We start from the raw sequence: 21531 nt of genomic DNA, 5'->3' as shown, positions 1-21531 counted from the left end.
ACCAAGAGCAGCTTTTTCAATAGAAAAGGAACTGCTGAGCTCCCAAGGCACTGAGCATGAAAATAACCAACTTGATAGGCAAAGGCCTTGAAATGCCATTAATGCAGCCAATGGAATAATTTTGCATACTATAGTCCTAAGGAATGCAAATAAAAATTAGACATGACTAGTAATACATATTTAAGGATTAAGAAACTGCAGAATATATGCAATTAAAATATTATTTGCATTTTTTGAAGTATGAAAAAAATCCATATTACAGTCAAAGACTTAGGTTTGAATGTTGGTATGTATCTGAACATATCTTTCACCCTCTAAGTTCTAAGTGGTGCCTAGCAGCATTTGTGTATTTGTGTGTAAAGAAGATATAAAAAAAATTTAAAGGCATAATTTGTATAAACAACGATTTTCATGTTGTATACCATGACTAAAAAATTATCCACAGGATGAACTCTATTAATGTTTCTTGATGAAAATAACTTTAAAAGGATTAAAGTGATTGATTTCTTTTGAAAAGTACCCATCTATAAATTGCCACATGGCTTGTGGCTTACTGATACCTTACATCTTGCTTTTCATGGCAGTGGCGGCTGGCAGCGTCTCCTGACTCAGCCTTCCACTTCCCGGAATTCTCCTCTCTGTTTATCCCACCTATACTATACTTCCTGCCTGGCTACTGGCCAATCAGCGTTTTATTTATCAACCAATCAGAGCAACACATTCACAGCATACAGAAAGACATCCCCAGCAGAAAGGTTTTGTTTTTATTTTTCATTATGTGTTAAGTGTGTCTATGTGTAAGCTTGTGCGCTTGAATGCAATGGCCTTGGAGGCCAGAAGAGAACATCGGATTCTCTGGAGCTGTAGGCACAGGTGTTTGTGAGCTGCCCAGCATGGGTGCTGAGAACCCAACCTTTGGCCTCTGCAAGAACAGCCCGAGATCACATATGCTGAGCCACCTCTCTCCCCCTGAGTGATGTGTTCTCTAAAAGCATTAATGAAATAACAAACAGATTTGTCATTGCTCTGGTTTTTATGAGAGTAATAGTTATGCCATGTCAAAGGTTATTTGTGTTTAACAATTACTAAGTGTCAATTAAGTATAATGAGACTGGCATTGACACTCTCCGTTTAGAATGTTCCACTTCCTTTCTTAGCTAACTTGAGGAGAAATGAATGTTGGTTGACAAGGGGTCTTTGACTAACATAACCAAAGTAGGATGCATGGCATTTTACTCTTCTAAAATGATTTTAATTTTTAACAACTGTCAGCTGAAAACTTTATATTTTAGTGCTTTTTCTGTCCACTTTCTGTCTCTCTCCAGCAGAATGTAGACCCCAGAGAAGAGAGTTTATTTATCCTACTATTGTGTTCCTGTGTTTAGATTAGCGTCTAAAGCCAAGGAAGCCCTTGGTAAACACTGCCGCGTTGAGGGATTTGTAACTGTTAGGTATTGTGTTAGTTTACCATGTATTTTATAACTTTATTTTCAGATTAAGTTTTGGAATGAGATAATAATAGTCCAAGGTGCTTTGTACATTGGTATAGAGCAGACCATTTTCTTAGATCTACACTAGAATGAGTTAATTTGTCTCCAATAGAAACCTTACGAAATATTCTCATTGTACAGATAAGGAAATAGTTACACAGAAGGGAAAATATGCCTGAAGTTATTTATCTAGAGAGTGGATGAACCTGGATTTTAACCCAGCAAGTGAGGCTCAAGTCGCCATGACGTCAGCCATTGCAGTGAAGGAAGGCCATTTCGTGTGTTTGTCTTACGTTAGAGAGCTAAGGTTGAGAGTCTAGGGTGGAAACTGTACCTTTTCTTTTTCTTCCTTTGTGTTTATATTCACTCTCTGTTAGCTTATTACTGGCTTCATTGTCAGGAATGGCTATAGTAGAAATGAATATAGAAAAATGCAGACACAAGTATCAAAATAACCATATTAAGGGCTATTGGGTTAGAAATGGCTAATGTTAAGAAGACACCAAATGTTACCTGCTTTTAAAGTTGTTATCCTAAGGATGGGAAAGTGAAGTCTGACAGATGTAGTAGAGTCTGTGATCCCTGGGAACACAGGCTGTCCCTGCAGTTTAAAGCTCTCCAGTGGCATGCTTTCTAATGAGCAGCTGCCTTTGATAATGAGGTATTGATACTTCATTATTAGAATGCTATAAATAATAAGTGGAACAGAAAAACTCAACAAGAGGGAGGAGAGTAGATGGCTCTTTATTTCCTTAATTAAAAAGTTTTTTTAAACATTTATATTTGCACGTGTGTGTATGCACATGTGCATGCTCATGCATGTGCATGCTTGTGCATGTGCATGCTTGTGAAGGTCAGAGAATAACTTGCAGATGTCAATTTTCCCTTCCACCATTGGGTTCTTGAGATTGAATTTAGATCATCAGGCTTGGTGACAATCACCTTTACTTGTTAAGCCATCTTGCCAGCCCCAGAAAACGTGAATACTCAAAGGCAGAAAAGATATAACAGGATGATAAGGCACTTTAGACAGATAAAGTCGAGGAGCTCTCTGAGACAGAGAAAATAGAAAATAAAGTAATTAAGTAAAAAATAAAATGATCCAAACATGTAGAAGAATCCCAATAATCACACAGGAGTCCTGGGAGGTGGAGGCAGCCTCAGAATCAGCCCATGCACAGAGAACTGGAGCATGGAAATTAGTCTCACAGCTCACAGAACACTTTAGGAAATTGCATCCCTTACTCTGTGTGCTCAGGTTAAGTGCCACTAGCTGCTTTTGACTTTGACTAGCCTTTCTATTTCTTTCTCTGTACCATATGATGACAGCTCCCAAAGTTGTGAACTGTGAAACAAGCTAAAGAGAGGGTGAGGCACCCCTGGGCTCCCTGAGATGCAAAAGGGAAGAGGAAAGAAAAACAGACATAAAGATCTAGACAGAAAAAAATTTCTTTTGAGACTGGGTCACTATGTAGTCCCAGATGGCCTGGAACTCACAGAGATCTATCTGCTCTGCTTCAGATTCAGAACTGCTGGAATTAAAGGTGTGCATCATCACACCCGGCATTTCAAAAGATTTATTTATTTATTTATTTATTTATTTATTTATTTATTTATTTATTTATTTATTTATTTATTTAATATGTGCACCTGAGTGTATATATGTGCACTACATGTGCAGGTGCCCACAGAGTCCAGCAAAAGATCTTGGATCTCCTGGAACTAGAGTTACAGGTGGTTGTAAGACACGAACTTTGAGTGCTAAGAATCAAATCCAGGTCCTCTGCAAGAGCAGCAAGTGTCCTTAACCACTGACCTATCTCTCCTGCTCCATTGGGAAGTACCTTGAACTTTCCATAAGGATCTTGGTCTATAGACTAAGGGTCAAAGTCAGTTTTCTCACGGCTATGGAAGAATATCCTGATTTTTCACATCTCGAAAGTGTTCTTTGTATCTATAGTTCTCACAGATATTCTTTCTATCTATAGTTCTCACAGGACAGAAAAAGGGTAAGGGGTGGAAATTCAGAGAGATGGGGTCAGGGGAGGGTAACAATAAGGAAAGAGAACTGAGTTAGTGTCCAAATTTTCATCAGCAACCTGTTTGCTGGACTACGATGAAAGATACACTATCTTCAAAACTGACATGCAAATTGCTGACTTTGGCAAATTCTGAAAAATCAGAAAGCTCTACAAAGAGTCTGAAGGTGTTTTCTAGCAACAGGGGTTGGGGCAAGGTGGCTAAGAGGCATGCATAATTAAGCAGCCCTGGCCTAGATGTGGTTAGCGTCCTTGACCAAGCTGTCAGCTCTGTTCCTGCAAGGAGGTCCGCATCCTTAATTCAAGGAGGGCAAGGTGGTTCTCAGGAGAAGATCAGTTCTGCTCCAGGGTGTGGTCTCACTTTTATAGATAATTGCCCTCATGGTGTAGTAGTACATTTCTCTGGTCCTGCCTAGCCCCATGGTCCTGCAGCCTCTTATAAAATAATCACTCAGAGGCTTAATATTATTGACAAACTGTATGGCCTATGGCAGGCTTCTTACTAGCTAGCTCTTTCATCTTAAATTAACCCATTTCTATTCATCTATGTTTTGCTACGTGGCCGTGGTGTTACAGGGCTGCTGGCATCTTGCTGCTCCTTGGGAGGTGACTAGGTGTCACTCAACTCTCCTTTCTACTCTCCATATCTCTGCTTGGATTTCCCGCCTGCCTGTAAGCTTCCTTGCCATAAGCCAAAACAGCTTTATTTATTAGCCAATGAGAACAGCACATGTTCACAACATACAGAAAGACATCCCACAGCATCATGGGAATGAGAATATTATATTTCCAGGGGTCTGCTATTCTTGAAATCCAAAGCAAATGTAGATTGGGGCAATGACTTCTCTCTGTACCTTGAGCCTAGAATAAGGAAGAGATGAACTAGATACACATGCCTTGAACAATTAACGGACCATGGCAACGAGAAGATCCCAAATTCAAGCAGACAGACAGAAAATGAGAGCAGAGACACCAGGCTTCCATATGCATTCGGCTGTCTTGTGAACCCAGGTAAGGAACCAAAGCTTTCTAGTAAAATCAGACTCCAATTTCCTGTTTCAGTTTCACAGTGCCCTGCTACAATGCAGATGTCTCCCAGTGCAGGTCTATTACAGTGCAGGTGTGCCCCAGTGCAGGTCTATCACAGTGCATGTGTGTCCCAGTGCAGGTCTATCACAGTGCAGGTGTGTCCCAGTGCAGGTCTATCACAGTGCAAGTGTGTCTGTCACAGTGCAGGTCTGTCACAGTGCAGGTGTGTCTGTCACAGTGCAGGTGTGTCTGTCATAGTGCACTGCTACAGTGCAGGTGTGTCCCAGTGCAGGTCTATCACAGTGCATGTGTGTACCAGTGCAGGTCTGTCACAGTGCACTGCTACAGTGCAGGTGTGTCCCAGTGCAGGTCTATCACAGTGCAGGTGTGTCTGTCAAAGTGCAGGCATGTCTGTCATAGTGCAGGTGTGTCTCAGTACAGGTGTGTTCACTGCAAAATATTCTCTGCAAATGTGTGTGGAAAAGAGAGTTTATGTTCAGGGATGGCACCAATGATGATGGTATTTCTTTGAGGATCTTCATCAGGACAGTTTGCAAAACACTTTTATTCATAAGGAAACAATGATAAGACTATCTGGATTATCTGGATTACTGATAAAACAAGGACAATGCCTAATCACGACTGTCCTGTGGAGTACATGATGCCAATTGTAACCCCAGAAGATATCATTTCAAATGGTACATTTCTAAAAGTTGAAATCTCCAGCGATACACACACACCAAAAAAAAAAAAAAAAAAAAAAAAAAAAAAAGCCTAAAGTTAAAAATTCCTCAAACCACAATTCTGAAAGATTAAAATCAATCTGAAATTCCCCAATAAGAAACTACACACTAAATGTGAGGGAAAGGATTGGCTATGCAATACATCAAGGAGAAAAACATCAGCTTAAAAATACATCACTTGAGGCCAGAGAGATGGCTCTGTGGTTAAGTGCATTGGTTGCTCTTGCAAAGGACCCAAGTTTGATTTCCAGCACCCACAGGACAGCTCACAGCCCCCTGTAACTCCTGTTCCATGGGACTCCAACACCCTTCTCTGGCCTTCTTGGGCACTGCACACATGTGGTGCACACACAGACATTCAGGAAAACACTTATACACATGAAATAATAAAATAAAAATTTAAAAATTTAATGCATCATTTGTGTGACTTAGCATTCTTTCCAACCAGTGAATTCCAGGAGCTTTTTGTGACCTAAAGCTGCATTTGCCTAAAGGAGTTACTGATTAGTTGGAAAAGAATGATGGAGGATGACAGGTTGTAGCATTTCTATTTGATCAACCATGTCATTTCTGCCAAAGTTGTAGTCTGCGTAGGAGCATATACAGAATCCATTTCCTATGTTCAGAGCTACATATACCATCACACAGAAGATGGAAACTTTAATAGGGAATGCTCATGTGGATATATATTTAATAATACAATTTCAAAGAGCTGAGCCACATAGAAAATAATTGTGAATGCATTGTCCAAAGAGAGTCTTTCCCTGAAAGCACAAGTTATTAATCACAATGCAAGACTTAACCTAAGTTGAGGGCTGTGAGAACTGGCCAGTTGTTACAGATGACCTCTGTATACACAGGTTGAATGTTTATTGTACGTTTTAGTTTTTCTTATATTCTGCTACCTTTTCCCCTGCTCTTATTTTATTTTGAAGATATATTTATTTTAATTTTGTGTGTATGGGTGTGTGCCTGGATGTATGTGTATGTACCGCATGTGTACAATGCCTATGGAGGCCAGCAGACAGCATTGGATCCCTGAAACTAGAGTTAGGTGGTTATGAGCCACCTGATGTTGGTGCTAGGAGCAAAACCCTAGTTGTCTATGTAAGTAGAAAGTGCTAATAACCACTGAGCCATGTCTCCAGCCCATCTCCTCACTATTTTAAATTGTCAGCATCAATTATTTTATTTTTATATTTTTCCATGCTTTGTATTTCATCTCTTGCACAATTTCCAGCAGAGAGGCATGACCTGTGAAAAGGCTTTTAGGGAATTCTAATTCATTTTTTTCATTGTTTTTGAAATTGACATCATGAAAGCCCATTATTTCCCCATTGGCTTTGTGTATAACCATTGTGGATGTGTGTAAAACCACGAAAATGTCTACAACAAATGAAAGTATTTGGGGGGATCCAGCCCTTTGAGTGGACATATCAAAGACTTGGGTTGTTGGTCACACAATATTTCAGATAGCTGAAGTGATCTCCCGTAGAGCTTACTGGTCTACCTAGCATTCTGATTTAACACAGACTCCAACCATCACTAGGCCCACTAGGACTTGAGTCCTGGTTACAAAGCTTTTGTATGGCAGGCTGGCTGGTAAGGCATCTTCTCTTCATCTGGACACCACTGGAAGTTGGCAGCTTTCCAGGCCACCTGGTAACAGGGTCAAAGCAGGACAACAAATGTGAGAGAAATTGCCTCTGAACTCTGAACCGCCTCACCAAAAAAGTGTCATTCTTCCAGTTTTTCTGGGTCTTGGCAATTTCACTGTGTCTCTCGTGAAAAGAAAAGCCTACAGATAGATAGAATTTTAAAAATACACTTTAATAATCACTATCTTTTAAAAGTACATTTGTATATTCATATACATTTGGATATTTCAATCATTCCTACTCTCTATACTTTTGGTTTGTCCTTTTGAGACATGATCTTGCTATGTGACCCAGGCTGGCCTGGAACTTGCCATGTTGAGTGGTATGGCCTCAAACTTATGGTGTTCCTTCAGTCTCCACCCCAAGTTCTGGGGTTAGTACATCACCACACCTGGATCCCACGTATCTTTTGTATTTAGTTTTTAAGCCTTATTTTTATTTGGGCCATCACTATTCATTTAAATATGTATCTATCCAACTAGAAAATTATTGAAATTGGTAAAGGCATTGCCACTAAGCCTGAGGACCTGAGTTCCATCCCCAGGACCCACATGGTAGAAGAGAACCAACTTTCAAAAGTTGTCCTCTGACTTCCACATGAGTACCATGGTATGTGTGCACCTGCACACCCACCCACCCCTCCACACACACAAATGAATAAATATTCTAAAATTTTTCTGGGCCAGACAAAGAATGGATTATTGTTAAATGACTTGCAAAGACGATATCAGCTCAGTGACTATGAAGTCTTTTTCTTTCTCTTCTTTGTAGCCGGAAAGTTTCTCCAGTACCACCCAGCCATGTGGTCCCACAGCCACTTATAAAATAATTATTCAGAGACTTAATATTAGTTAATTACCAATTGCATGGCCTATGGCAGGCATCTTGCTAGCTAGCTCTTATAACTTGACCCATTTCTATTAATCTATAAGTTGCCATGTGGCTGTGACTTACCTGTATTTTCACCTGGCAGTGCTGGCATCTCCCTCCTCTGCCTTTCTTCTCTCTCTCTCTCTCTCTCTCTCTCTCTCTCTCTCGTAGCTAGAGTTTTCCTGACTGGCCCACAGTCAGGACAAATCTCTGACACCCGCCAGTCCCACAGCCACTCAGACCCAACCAAGTAAACACAGAGACTCATATTGCTTACAAACTGTATGGCCGTGGCAGGCTTCTTGCTAACTGTTCTTACAGCTTAAATTTCCATTAATCTATACCTTGCGACATGGCTCGTGGCTTACCGGGATCTTCACATGCGGCTTGTCATGGTGGCGGCTGGCAGTGTCTCCCTCACCCAGCTTCCTGTTCTCTCAATTCTCCTCTCTGTTAGTCCCGCCTCTACTTCCTGCCTAGCCACTGGCCAATCAGTGATTTATTTATTGACCAATCAGCAACACATTTGACATACAGACCATCCCACAGCACTCTCTCTCTCTCTTTCTCTCATTTCCCACCTAGCTATAACCTGACTTGCCATAGGCCAAATGGTTTTATTTATCAACCAGTCAGAGCAACACATATTCACAGCATACAGAAAGACATCCCACAGCACTTCCCCCTTTCTGTCTAAACAAAAAGGAAGGATTTAACTTTAACCTTGTAAAATAACATATAATAGAACAGTTATCAAGCAAGAATTACAGTTACAATATCTACTCTGTGTTTGGCAAAATTAAAGAAAATATTCTATCATCTATCCTATATTTGTGAGTCTATAGTTTCATAACTAATTTATCTTTTATCATAATCAAGGAAAGTTATAAATATTTAGTCCTCAACTACATCAAAGACCCCAGAAGGATATAACATTACCTAAGTAAACAGGAAATGCATTGTAAGCAACTTCCAAAATTCTGGAAATGACAGAGATAGCTGCCTGCCTGGACAGTCACTCAAAGTTCCTCTGTAATGTTGGGGCATCCATCTTTAGCCAATAGGTCTAGAGTTTTTTAGTCACTGCTCCCTGTGTCCTGTAGAATATTTGGCAGTCTCCTCTGCAAAGCAGGAACCTGAAGGACCATTTTGCCCCATTTGGGCAAATTCAGTGGTCATTTTCCTATGGATCCTGCATGTCCAGTTTATACAACATATTATCAGCAGTCCAGGCAAGAGCAGTGTCTTGCCCAAATGGCTATTTTTGTGAAGAAGAAGAAGAAGAAGAAGAAGAAGAAGAAGAAGAAGAAGAAGAAGAAGAAGAAGAAGGAGGAAGAAGAAGAAGAAGAAGAAGAAGAAGAAGAAGAAGAAGAAGAAGAAGAAGAAACTCTATATAGAGTGTCTTTGATGCCTATCCTCCTCTCTGAAGTAAATTGGTGCTTCCAGGAGCAGATGTGTCTCATTGTCCAGAAAGTCTAAGTTTTTAAAACATTTTAGATGTCATGTTCTGTAGGTTTTTGAAGTGTCTGAAGATTACCTATCTATCTGACATTTATCTTTGTATACCTAAAACACAACTAATACGATTATAAGTTTGATTATCATAGGCGGATAGCTATTAATCTGTATTTCTTAATTATACATTACAATTTTAAATGAGCTGCACAAACATACCTTAAACAAGAGTAGAAATATACATACAGTATAACAAAATTAACTTTAAATTTGTATCAATAAACGAAAATTCATAGCATTGTAAAACATTTCGAACAAGTTGTTGCTCTTTAATAGCAGATTCAATAAACTATCCTTTCATACTATCATATCTATATCACTTCTTTTGCTCTTGTCTCCTCAACCTCTCTCCTTCCCTTCCTTTCCTTGTTGTAGGGTTGGGGAATAAAATGAAAAGCTATGCATGCTGGACAAGGGCTCTACCTTTGAACTTTAACTCCAGCCCTTTCCAACTTTTTAAAATATTGACCACAGGAAACTGACCTGAGATGGAAACCAAATGAATGGCACAAACTGTCTCCCTTTAGAATACAACCAACCAAGTGATCTCTCTCAGCTATCACCCTCTGTACCCCTCGGCTCCTGGCACTGTTCTATAGCATTGATTCCAGAGGATGCTGCATTGGGGGTAAGTTTCCAACGCATGAATTTGACGTCATGTCTAGATTACAGCTGTGCAAAGAAAGTTCACTTTAGATGCCAGGAATGGGGACAGATGCATACAATTATAGCACTTGGGAGGTGGAGTCACTCACATGAGTGCAGGACTCCTGGAGGCCAGAAGCAGGTGTTGCCAGATCTCTTGGAAACAGAGTAGAGTTAGGAGTGTTTGTGAGCACCTGTTTTGGGCACCTAACTTGGGTCCTCTGTAAGAGTAGCATGAACTCTTAACTACTGAGCCATCTCTCTAGCCCTAGCCCCAGCACTTTCTCTCTCTCTCTCTCTCTCTCTCTCTCTCTCTCTCTCTCTCTCTCTTTCTCTCTCTCTCTCTCTCTCTCTGTCTCTCTCCCATTCCAAGAATCCAAAATAAACTCCCTACAGTACTTTGCTGAATGCTGGCTTTTAGTATATTTTATTTCTAAAGACACTAGATTTGTGCATGACAATGATATTGCCTGTATCTTTGAGCCCCATTCTGTAGTAATACCTTGAACACAAATTACCTCCTAGAGGAAAATACATTTTGACTTATTTTACAAAGGTCATGGAGTTTGTTCAGGAGCAGAGTTGTGTTGAGACCTTTTGAAACTATGCTAAGATTTGTAATTATATTTCTTTCTTTCTTTTTTTTGCAGAGATGTTCCCCTTCAATGGTAAACCTATTATCTCTGATAAAAATGCACTGTCAGAAGCATGACTACTCAGCCTTCTGTAATACTTCCGTACAACAAAACAACAAAAGTCAAGACTTCACATTAAACCCTCCAATGCGGTGTTTTTGAATGTGTGCTTTTGCAGCTCTTCTTTTTCTCTACTGAGTAATTACTTCATAGAAATAAACATTTTTAAAGATCTGTCTTTAAAATTTGAACTTCATTTTTGCTTTAAATTCATTGTGGTTGGACAGGTTTTTTTTCTTGGCTTAGTTTTGTTTTTAATATACTTATAATTTAATGAGTAAAAAAAAATAACAGATTTGGTACTTTGCCTGTATTCACCAGTCTGTTACTTTCTCTCATTCTCTGATATTCATGCATGGTAGTCCCCCCAGTCCCTCTACATTTATGTCACATATATAAATTCTAGATTTTCATATGAGAGGAAACCTGCAATATTTGTCTTCTGAGGTATACCAGACTGAGTGAAATAGGTTGGAGCCTCAGTCCCATTAGTTTCCCTACCATGGCCACAATTTTATCATTCTTTATGGCTCAATAAAATCTACCATGCAAATGTACCACATCTTATTTATCATTCATTTGATTATTTTAACATACAGTGAGAAGCCTGGAGATTGACTAAGCAAAGACATATTTTTTCATTTTTGTGTGTATTCTCATTCTCTCTCTCTCTCTCTCTCTCTCTCTCTCTCTCTCTCTCTCTCTCTCTGTGTGTGTGTGTGTGTGTGTGTGTGTGTGTGTGTGTGTGTGTGCGTATGTGCAGCACATGGTACCTATGTACAGGTCAGAGGACACCTGCCAAAGCTGATTCTGTCCTTCCACCATGTGGGTCTTGGGGATTGAACTCAAGCCTTCAGGCTTGGCAGAAAGAACCTTTGCCTGCTGAGTCAACTCACTGGCCCTACAACTGAGTGCTTTAAATATAATTTAAATACATCTCAAGGCTGACTAATATTTTATAAGCCTCTATTGACAAACCATTCCTGGGATGGTGATCAGGATTAACTATCAGAGACATTTTACAGTTCTCCATAGAACATTCTGTGAACAGTTAATAACAAACAACTTATGACATACTTTGCTCAAGACCCTCTAACCCTACTAATAGCATGACACTGACAGCTAACCAACAATACAAATGGAGTAGTAACTTTGGTAAAAACACTAAACTTGGTGTTAGAAGAGTCCCCTTGTTGCAAGTTTCAAGAACTTGGGCTGTTAGGGAACATTATTTTAAGGTGTGTTACTTTTGTTATGTTGCATTTGTTTAACTCTGTGAAGCTGTGTTACTATATTGCCTGTCTAAAACACCTGATGATCTAATAAAGAACTGAAGGGCCAATGACAAGGCAAGATAAAGGATAGGTGGGGCTGGCAGGCAGAGAGAATATATAGAAGGAGAAATCTGGAAAGAAAGAGAAGTAGCCAGAGAAGGAGGAGGAAGGGCATCAGGGGCTAGCCACCCAGCTACACAGCCAGATACAGAGTAAGAAATAATGAAAGGTATACAGAAATAGAGAAAGGTAAAAGCCCAAAGACAAAAGCTACACATGATAATTTAAGTAAAGCTGGATAATAATAAGCCAAGCTAAGGCCAGACATTTATAATTAAGAATAAGCCTGCATGTGCTTTATTTGGGAGCTAAGTGACAGGGCCCCCAAAGACCAAAGACCAACCAACAACATTGGGCAAACTGCTCAATCTTTCTTGATCTTTTATTTCCCTGACTATATAAAATGGGAACATATCTGATGATTATTCATGGAATGTTTATAGATTTAAAAATGTGCTTTTGGAGTCAGTAATTTGTAAATTGTAAGAATTGCACAAACTCTGATTTTTATATTTGTTTGCTATTCATTTATTCTGTATCATAAGCCTGAACTGCATAACCATATTGTGGCTTAGAAGAGGATGGACAAAAGCTTCACCTGGCAGGACACATTTTCATGAAACACATTTCGGCTTCATTTCAACCTGCAAAGAAGCTAGGCAAACCACAGAAAGGCGCTTCTTTGATTATGCTTATAAACAAAATCTTTTTCTCACCAAGTTAATGGTGTAGTTTTCTTGTTTCTTTCCTACTTTTGTTGTAGCTAAAGCCATATCTAGACTTACATCTAGACTTGAAAGCCAACACACCCAGAGGTTAGTTTCCCTCTCTAGATAGAGAGTGGCTAGTTTTAGTGTGAGGCTTGGTGCGGGTAGGTGATCAGAAAGAGTGAACAGGGACTGTGCACAGGGAAGACTAACCCTGAGCCTAGGGCAGAAAGACAGGGAGAGTTAAGGGGACAGAAAAAGAAAGAAGCACTCTAGAAGGTGAAGTCTCTCACCAACTGAGAATCAAGAATGCCAGCACATTAGCAGAGTTTGTTATGAAGATTGATTACATGCAGACTATGTTCTGTTTTCATACAGATATTTCAAGTAAGAGTGTTAAAACAACAGTCCATGCTTAAGGCCCAAGAGGGTTTAACCTTTGAGTATGGCCATATTATGACGCAGCTGCAAAACAGTGATTTTCTGTAAATCTTCCATCAGACTATAAACTTTGTTTACAATAAAAACATGCCTCAACTCCCTTGTGACCTCATATCGTAAGCATTTCTTCACCCCTTCTTGGCCCATAGACCCACCCCACCATCTCATTTACTGAAAAGGGAGAGACTCAGAAACCCTTCAGGATGTAACTGCAAAATCATATTCATGGTGATTGTTTAGGCGATATGTATGATTCTGTCTTTGAGAAACCTGCACCCACACTCAGGTATGTACTATTCTTTGCCCTAAACACCTCTCTTTGTATTAAAGCCCATATTTAAACCTACATTAAAATCCTTGTTTAATAAACTCCAACTCTACTGCATACTGACTTGTTCTGAAATTCTTTTATAGTAAAGTCAAGAATTCCAGCCTCACCTGAGTGGGGGAGTCTGAGTGGAAAAAACCCTCAGACAGCTGCAGCATGGAGCTGCCTCCAACGCTCACTCCTGCTGCCGACATTGTATATCCAATTGTCTCTGACTCCTTTTTGTTTACTTTATTTCAAATAAACTTTTTATATTATAGGTTTATATTAAGGCTAGACTACTAAAGTACAATCTATTTTTACTCACTGATACTAGGATTGATACCAATAAGCAGGAACACACACACACACACACACACACACACACACACACACACACACACACTCACTGTACATAACCTATAATTTGTAGCATCAGTCAGGGGTCAGCAGGGCAGAAATTAATGTTTCAGGATGACAGGAAAGAGCTACATTGTGCATACTGATACAGCTCATGTCTTAAACTGAAGCTGCTATAAGCAACTACCAAAAGTAGACTAAGGAGCAAATGGTTACTCCTCAAAATTCTGGAAGTCTAGAGCAGATGTCAGCATAGAAGGCTACTGTTGAGGGTATGCTTTCCAGTTTGCATACAGTCAGCTTCTTGGTGCATCCTTACATGGTTTGAAAGCGAATGCTCTGAGTTCTTCACTTCTTTATAAGGGCCCCGAGTGCCATCTTCCCAACTTTATCTAAACCCAGTTACCCCTCAAAGGCTTTACCTCCTAATGCCCATCACTTCGGGACTGGGTTTAAGCGTATAACATCTGAGGATCTTAGAACACAACAGTGTCTACAGACATTATCTAAACTATGTCCAGATGTCCATGACCTTGTAGCATTACACATCAAAGAATAGAATGTCATTGCCACTATTGATAGCTGGTGTCTGCATATGAATATGAGAAAGACCGGGGTTTCAGAAAATATAATAGTGATATGCAAAGAAGAATCAAAAGAAATAGGGGCTACAATGTTAGAGTCTTGAATAGCGAGAAAAGAAAATGATCTGTTGAGCTTGAGCAGGAAACAGAAGGAGAGACAGAGATTGAGACAAACAGGGGGAGGGGCAAAATGAATGAGTGACATGGAACTGAAGCTGTAGCACTCCCTTCGTGGTCTGAGAATTTTAAGGCATTCATTACATGTCAAACAAGAAACCTGAGGCAGGGGAGTGAAAGTAAACTGTTCAAATTCATTTTATAAATACTTAAACATTTATTGTATTAAATATTACATATGCATCTCTACATCGGATGTCCTGAAAATAATTAAGGTTCTTAATATTTGAAGCTAATAGGACTTTAATAAAGAAGCTAGTCCATTTAAGTGAATATGTACCCACAGAAACTTTGAGTCTGGGCTAAGAAAACATCTTTTCTGAGGAGAATGCTGAACCCTGGACTTATGTTTTCTTACAAAGAGGAAATAGGATAAAGGTGCTCCTAGCCCCTCCCCCCCAGAAGGGCTTATCTCCAAAGCTCACTTCAGATGGGGCCAAGTAGGATTAAGAGAAAAACAACAAACCAGAGGAAAAGAACAAAGGTCACCAAAACCTGAGCATAATCTCTGTTCCCATGGACAGAGCCTTAGGGGACTTTCAGAAACTCGAACATTCAAGTACTGAGAAACTAGCATGGATCTGTCCCTAGTAAGCAGTACACGTGAACCTGCATGTCCGGAAGTTCACCTGCATGAAACTGCAGACACACATGCAGGGGCTTATGAAAATGCTGGAAGGGAAGCAGGAAGTGATGGAATTATACTATAATCTCAAAAAATAAATTTAAAAAAAGATTGAAAAGCAAAAGCCAACAGTGCATGAAAATATTATTCAAAAATAAGAATACAACATTAATAAAAAATGTTGTCTGATCACACTAACATGGAATTGGGAAGCCTCAGAGGCCCCCACCCTTAGACAGAGAACTACTGACAACTAAGGCAACCAAGAGTGATAGAAATAGTCTTCCCTGGGTATAAGCCCTCAGTTGGTTATCCAATACCAAGGAGTCAGCCCTGAAATCACATACAAGTTACACTAAAAGACTAATCAGGTTATATTTATATATTTAGGGGTGTGTGTGTGTGTGTGTGTGTGTGTGTGTGTGTGTGTGTGTGTAAAACAATAACAAAGAAAAACAGGCCATGATTTCAAGGGGGAGTAAGAAGGAGTACATGGGAAGAACTGGAAGGAAAAAGGAAGGGAGAAAATGATGTAATTATATTTTAATTAATTTTTTAATTTTATAAAGAAAAGCTATCAGATCTGCCCCCCAGGATCCACATGCATCCTGTAAGATGATGACAAATGGGATGATGGGGTGGTCCACAGACACAGCATCACTGGGCCTTATCCTGAGTCAGAGAGTCCAATTTTATTATGTGAATCCTGGTCATAAGATTACATTGATTGATTGGCCTTTACAAATGTAGCTTTGAACAAATTTAGATTTTCTTATAACTTACATTGTACTGGTAGAAAACATCACTAACTATCCCATTACCTTTCCAGGTGATTTCTTTAAAATTCAGCTCTGATCATAAGGCTTCCCTACTCAAAATCCTTCTCTAGCTTCCCATTCCCTTCCCAAGTACGGACAGATTCCTCGATCCCACATCCCAGGCCCTTTATTAGGAGACTATCTCTAATTATATGCTAGAATAATTGCATGGAATTTCCATCAAGGTAGATGAGTGGGTTGGGACACTATTTGGGGGCTCTTCAGATTAGAAAGCAATTTCTTATACCAGGACCAGAAACTAAAGCCTTTTAACCCATAAAATGCTGCCAGGCTTTTATGGATGACATCAACTGACTTAACCTGTTGAAATGTCTGGTCCTGTCCTTCCTTGACTGTCAGTCCTTGTTTTAAATCTTTCTTCTGTTGGTACTGATACCAATACCACAAACCCATCTGGGCAGCTGGACTCTTCCCTTTAGAAACACTGCCACTGTCCCTGTGTCAACAACATGGCATGCAGCCACAAAGAGCTACTGGTTTGGGGGTCTCAGATTTCCTTTATGCAACTGTGGCACTCCTTTGGGTCTGGCTATTCTTGACATCAACTGCCATATAACTTTGCTCCATCTGTCATTCAGTCACTCTGGTCTTACTTGCTACTGACCCAGACTCCCACCTTGGTAAGGGGGGATGGGGGAAGTCCTCCTCAGAGTTAGGTTGGGCTGGCAGGTGTCCTCACATCACACTTTGTGTTACAGACACACTGGCTTCTCATGCAGTCTGATAGCTGCCTAGAGTTACTTTCCTTTAGCTGGGATCCTGAACGATGGGAAGATACTCAATGTCCTTCTGAGCCTACATTGAATGTCATTTTCTCTGTGAACCTTTCTTTTCATGACTCACCTGATCCAAATTAGTCTACTCTCTTGTCTTCCCAGAGCATTTTGTTGGTGTTTCTTATGTTTTTAATAACCTCACCATTTCACAAATCCAACCCAAGAAAATGCTCCACTGACTCTCATGGTCCCTGCCAGGGCCTCTCTGACTTTCCTCTCCATCTTCACGGGAGAAAACAATGACTTCCAATGTGTGGATGACATTCACAACAGATTAAAGTTTGTCAATAGCAGGGATGCATTTTATTCTTCTTTATATTCTCCCTACTGAGCTCTTGCTTGGAAGGCAGCAGGTTATCAACAGATTGTTGTGAACCTTCACTGTTAGTGTGGACTTTTACCCACATTGTTTCCTTTTATCTTTATGATAACAAGTAAGAAGGAAAAAAAAAAAAAAAGAGATCCTCATGAAAACAGGAAACTGACTCAGAGTGGTTAATGATGTAGTCTGGCCTTCCAAAGGCTTGAAACAGATATTAAATCTAATTGATGTACTGTTACTCTTCTGTCCTTCCATCCTTCCCTCCCTAAATGCCAGATGTTCAAAGGCAAATAAAACTTAAAAGTGTTCATAGACCAATGGTGAGGATATAGAAATTAAGCATATAATATAGCCAGGTGTGGTAGATCACTTGGGAGGCTGACACTGGAAGATCACTGCAAGTTCAAGGCCAGCCTGACCTATGTAGCAGTTCCAGGTCAGCTAGGTCTATATAGTGAGACCCTGATTTTAAAACCAACCAGCCACAAACAAACATGTACTGATAGAAGCTTTGATTTTAAAATAATAGATTGATGGATGGCTGTGCAAATTAGATAAGAATAGAAAGGAACCAGAAAAGATACATCTAGATCCATATCTATATCTATCTATCTATCTATCTATCTATCATATATATATAATTTTAATGGAATAAATTATAAATTGTATTTTAGAAGATAAAAGAAAGTTAGCAAATAAATGAGTGGAGGAAAGAAATCCTGAAGCAGGAAAACTCCATACCAAGCTATGGAACCAGGAGGAGGTGGCCACCCCAGAAGACAGCAGGCATGTTATCTCCACAGAGTCAGGCAGATGGGGAGGCTGGGGCAGGGAGATGACACACTTCTTACAAGGGGGAGTTTAGAAACAGTAAAGATAATATCAAAGCGGCTCACTCAACTCATATTTGGCTTTCCTGGTTTCCAGGAACAACAGGGCATTCCTAAAAGCCATGCTGGTCTTTATCAAGACTGAGAACTGAAACTGAACAGTAGTATGTTTGCATAGACAGAGCTTCCAAATGTTTACAGCTTCCAACAACTTAAACACCCCAGAACCAACAGAAATACACCATGTGACTAGAAAGAGCTCAGCTCCCAGAAATCTGTCCCCACTGCTAACACCACGTGAAATGAGATGAGCCCCTGTAACAATGGCTTTCTAAAGAGGTTCAGCAGTTTTACTTTGTCCAATATTCTGAAAGCAATCTTATTATGGACATAAATTCAATCAGAAAATATTTTATTTTAGTAACTACTTCATTTTCTGAAAACACACTTGCAGGAGATGGTTCTCTCCTTCTACAGTGTGGGTCCAGGGATTGAACTTAGGTCATCAGGCTTGGCAGCAAGGGTCTTTACCCACTAAGCCACTTTTCTGGTCCAGGAGTTACTTATTAACATCACACAGTAAACAGAATAATGCCTTTCCCCAAAGTCCTAATTCCTGGAATCTAGGGATGTGTTCTCTACAGAGCCAGCCGGACTTGCACACACTACTAGGGTAAGGTGTTTTAAGGAGATATTTTTCTGGAGTACACAAATATGTGCAGTGTGTCCACAGTTATCCTCAACAGGAAAAGGGGAGACCGAAGGTTGAGAGTTCTATATGTGACCTCAAGAGTAGGAAGGAGGAGTTCCGCATTGTTGATGGGAGGAGCCTGTGGACAACCTAGGAAGTGCAGGCAATGTCTAGACCCTGGAGCTGCTCAGAGAAGGTGTTTGTCCCTAGACGCTCTTAGTAGAATGCTGGATGGAAACCGTGTGAACTTTTAGCCCAGTGAAACTTGCTATAGACATCTCATCTCCAAATCACATGATGGTTACTTCTGTGACCTAAGACTAGCAAGTCCATGCTCACGTGTAACAGTGATCAAAAATGAATTCCGATCTAGCTCTCATGCACAAGCACCCTAGATTTTTCAGCAGCTATCTTAATCACTGTGATAATTCCTGCATAATTCCAGGAGGAAAAAAAAAAGACACAACCTAAAAAAGTTAGACCCAATTAATTAGTTAAATAGACCATTCATTTTTGAGCTAATGATTCCCACACAAGAAAGCAGATCAAATCTCTGAATTCTGTCAAATAATTCTGCCAGCATTTTCAGTGTTGGTCCATGAATCTCCCATGAGAAGTGTATCTTGAAAGCCACAGTGTGAGGGATACCTAAATGAACTGTTAAACAGACACTGAATAAAAGACAGAGAACATATAGAAATACCAGCCATTCCTAAGAGGACAGCCTCATGAATTTGCATAACACACATTTATCTGCCTAGAAACAAAAAGCAAACCAAGAAACAGAGCATTAGCTCTTGGGTGTCTCTTCTGCTGTTGTCCATTTTACCAGAAAGGTAACCATGGGTAGACCTAAGAATGCAGTTCCAAGTGCTCTGTTTTACAGATGTATGTAAGTAACTAGTAACATACTATTGCATATCTGATCCAAATCCATTGCAATAGATTTGGAATATTTGGAAATCATTTGAAGTGTGTGCAGTACTGTGCTTATTTTCATTCTTGTGTAGGAGCAAGAAGAGAAGGAGAGATGAGCAAGAAGAAGGCTGGCAATCTAAGACAAGGGGGGCATTCCATGAGGGATGTTATGTCCTGTCCCTCAGAAAATAAGCAGCAAGACTGTGAACTTTGGGCAATGACATGTGTCCCCATGGGTCTTCAGCTGGTACCACTGTGCAGGTGTGCTGGGGCATCCTGACTATGCAGAGACTGAACTTACTGGGGAAGGAATGAGTGAGAAATCTTTGCAACCAACTCTCACTTTTTCTGTGAATCTAAAAAGAAAGAGGAACTGGGGGGGCAGGAAAAGAGGGGAGGGAGAGAGTTAAGCAAGGAGCATCAGCAAGTCACATGCTCCAGGCCACATTTTAGGGAGGTGATTTCAGGAAGGGATGAGGACCAGGAGACAGACATCACTGGGATTTATACCAGCAGCTCACTGGCAGATGGAAGTTACTAAGGCTTACAAACACCTCCCCCTGTGTGCACGTAGCTGAACCTAAGAAGTTGTACACCAGTGGCTCTTTCACTGGTAAAATGCTGGGACAGAGAAATGTTCTCTTGGGGAGGCAGGAGGCAACAACATGGCACAGCCAGTACAAGTGCTTGCCACCCAATCCGAGGACCTGAGCTCAATCCCCAGGACCCGTACGGTCAATGGCGAGAACTGACTCCTGCAAATTTTGTTCTCTGACCTCCGCAATTGGATGTGCACACATACACACATGCATGTGCACACACACACACACACACACACACACACACACAAATACACACAATTAGTTAGTTAATTAAATTTCTTCTTGTAATCCTAAAATCTTATTCTGGCTCCTTTCTCCAAATTCAATAATGATAGTAACTGACATTTTTAACTTGTGAATGTATAGACCACATGGTAGGCACTGTTCTAAATATATTAAATACTTTGGGTCACTTCTCATGAGTTCCCTGTGATAAGTAAATTAGCTATTTATCTTTTAGATAAAACTCATACACAGAAGGGACTTAGGGACTGAGTGGCAAAAGTGGAATTTGAATTCATAAAGTTAGAATCCAAAGAAAAGTCTCAGTGCACATAGCACAATGTCTTTTCCCTAACTGGACCTTCTTAAAGCTAAGCTCAATGCCTTTTCCTCTCACTTTCCATTCTGGCTTAAGAAATATTTGCTCTGGTGACAATTGTAACTTCCTTGGTGTTTCCTTGGCTGTTAGAACAGTACAAAAATCACAAATTTCATCCAATAGATTAGACAACCCTCTCCAAAACCCATTGATAGTGGATCATGATATATGGACAGTCCATTCCTCTATCAGATTTGAAATCATGTACACTTGCTAAGGATCATAATAATGGTTTAACCAATTTTATTTTTTATCTGTGTATATATGACATTTGTATGTATGTGTGTGCAGTAATGTTCATGTGTGTGTATTCACATTGGCATGTGTGTACATGACAGAGGACAACCTCAGTGTTGGTTCTTACCTTCTACCTTGTTTCAGCCAGGGTCTCTCTTACTTGCTTTGGTGTTATGCCAGGCTAGCTTTGCCACAAGTCTGTCTTCACAGGAGCACTGGGATTAGAGATATGTGCTGCTACACCTGACTCCATGTAGGTCCTGCGGCTCCAGACTCAGTTCCTCACACTTGCACAGCAGACATGTTCCCTCACTGAGTCATCTCCTCATCCCCTGGGTGACCAATTTTGAAAACATTCCACATAATAGCAATCAGAAGGGTGCTCTCCCTGCATTCACTCAGGCATCTGTAAACAGCAGTATTCCAGAATACTGTGTTAACAGCAGAAACAGACCAGACAAACCACCCACCCATCCCCTGATTAGGAACTTACTTT

The 21531-nt window shown here is 40.2% G+C and overlaps 1 long non-coding RNA gene across 1 annotated transcript in view; it reads left to right on the top strand.

The window, feature by feature from the left end:
* The window catches only part of LOC131906211 (uncharacterized), a 47644-nt gene extending 36831 nt beyond the window's left edge, over positions 1 to 10813 (top strand). Inside the window, exons 3-5 of the long non-coding RNA XR_009378137.1 lie at positions 4395 to 4540; positions 9819 to 9972; positions 10640 to 10813. This is a non-coding gene — a long non-coding RNA (uncharacterized LOC131906211). The remainder of the gene's footprint in view (positions 1 to 4394; positions 4541 to 9818; positions 9973 to 10639) is intronic.
* Positions 10814 to 21531: the final 10718 nt, after the last annotated feature.

The sequence above is a fragment of the Peromyscus eremicus genome, chromosome 3, assembly GCF_949786415.1.
Source record: "Peromyscus eremicus chromosome 3, PerEre_H2_v1, whole genome shotgun sequence".
Lineage (NCBI taxonomy): Eukaryota > Metazoa > Chordata > Mammalia > Rodentia > Cricetidae > Peromyscus > Peromyscus eremicus.
The sequence above is the reverse complement of the archived record's forward strand: the minus strand, read 5'-3'. Positions and strand labels throughout refer to the sequence as shown.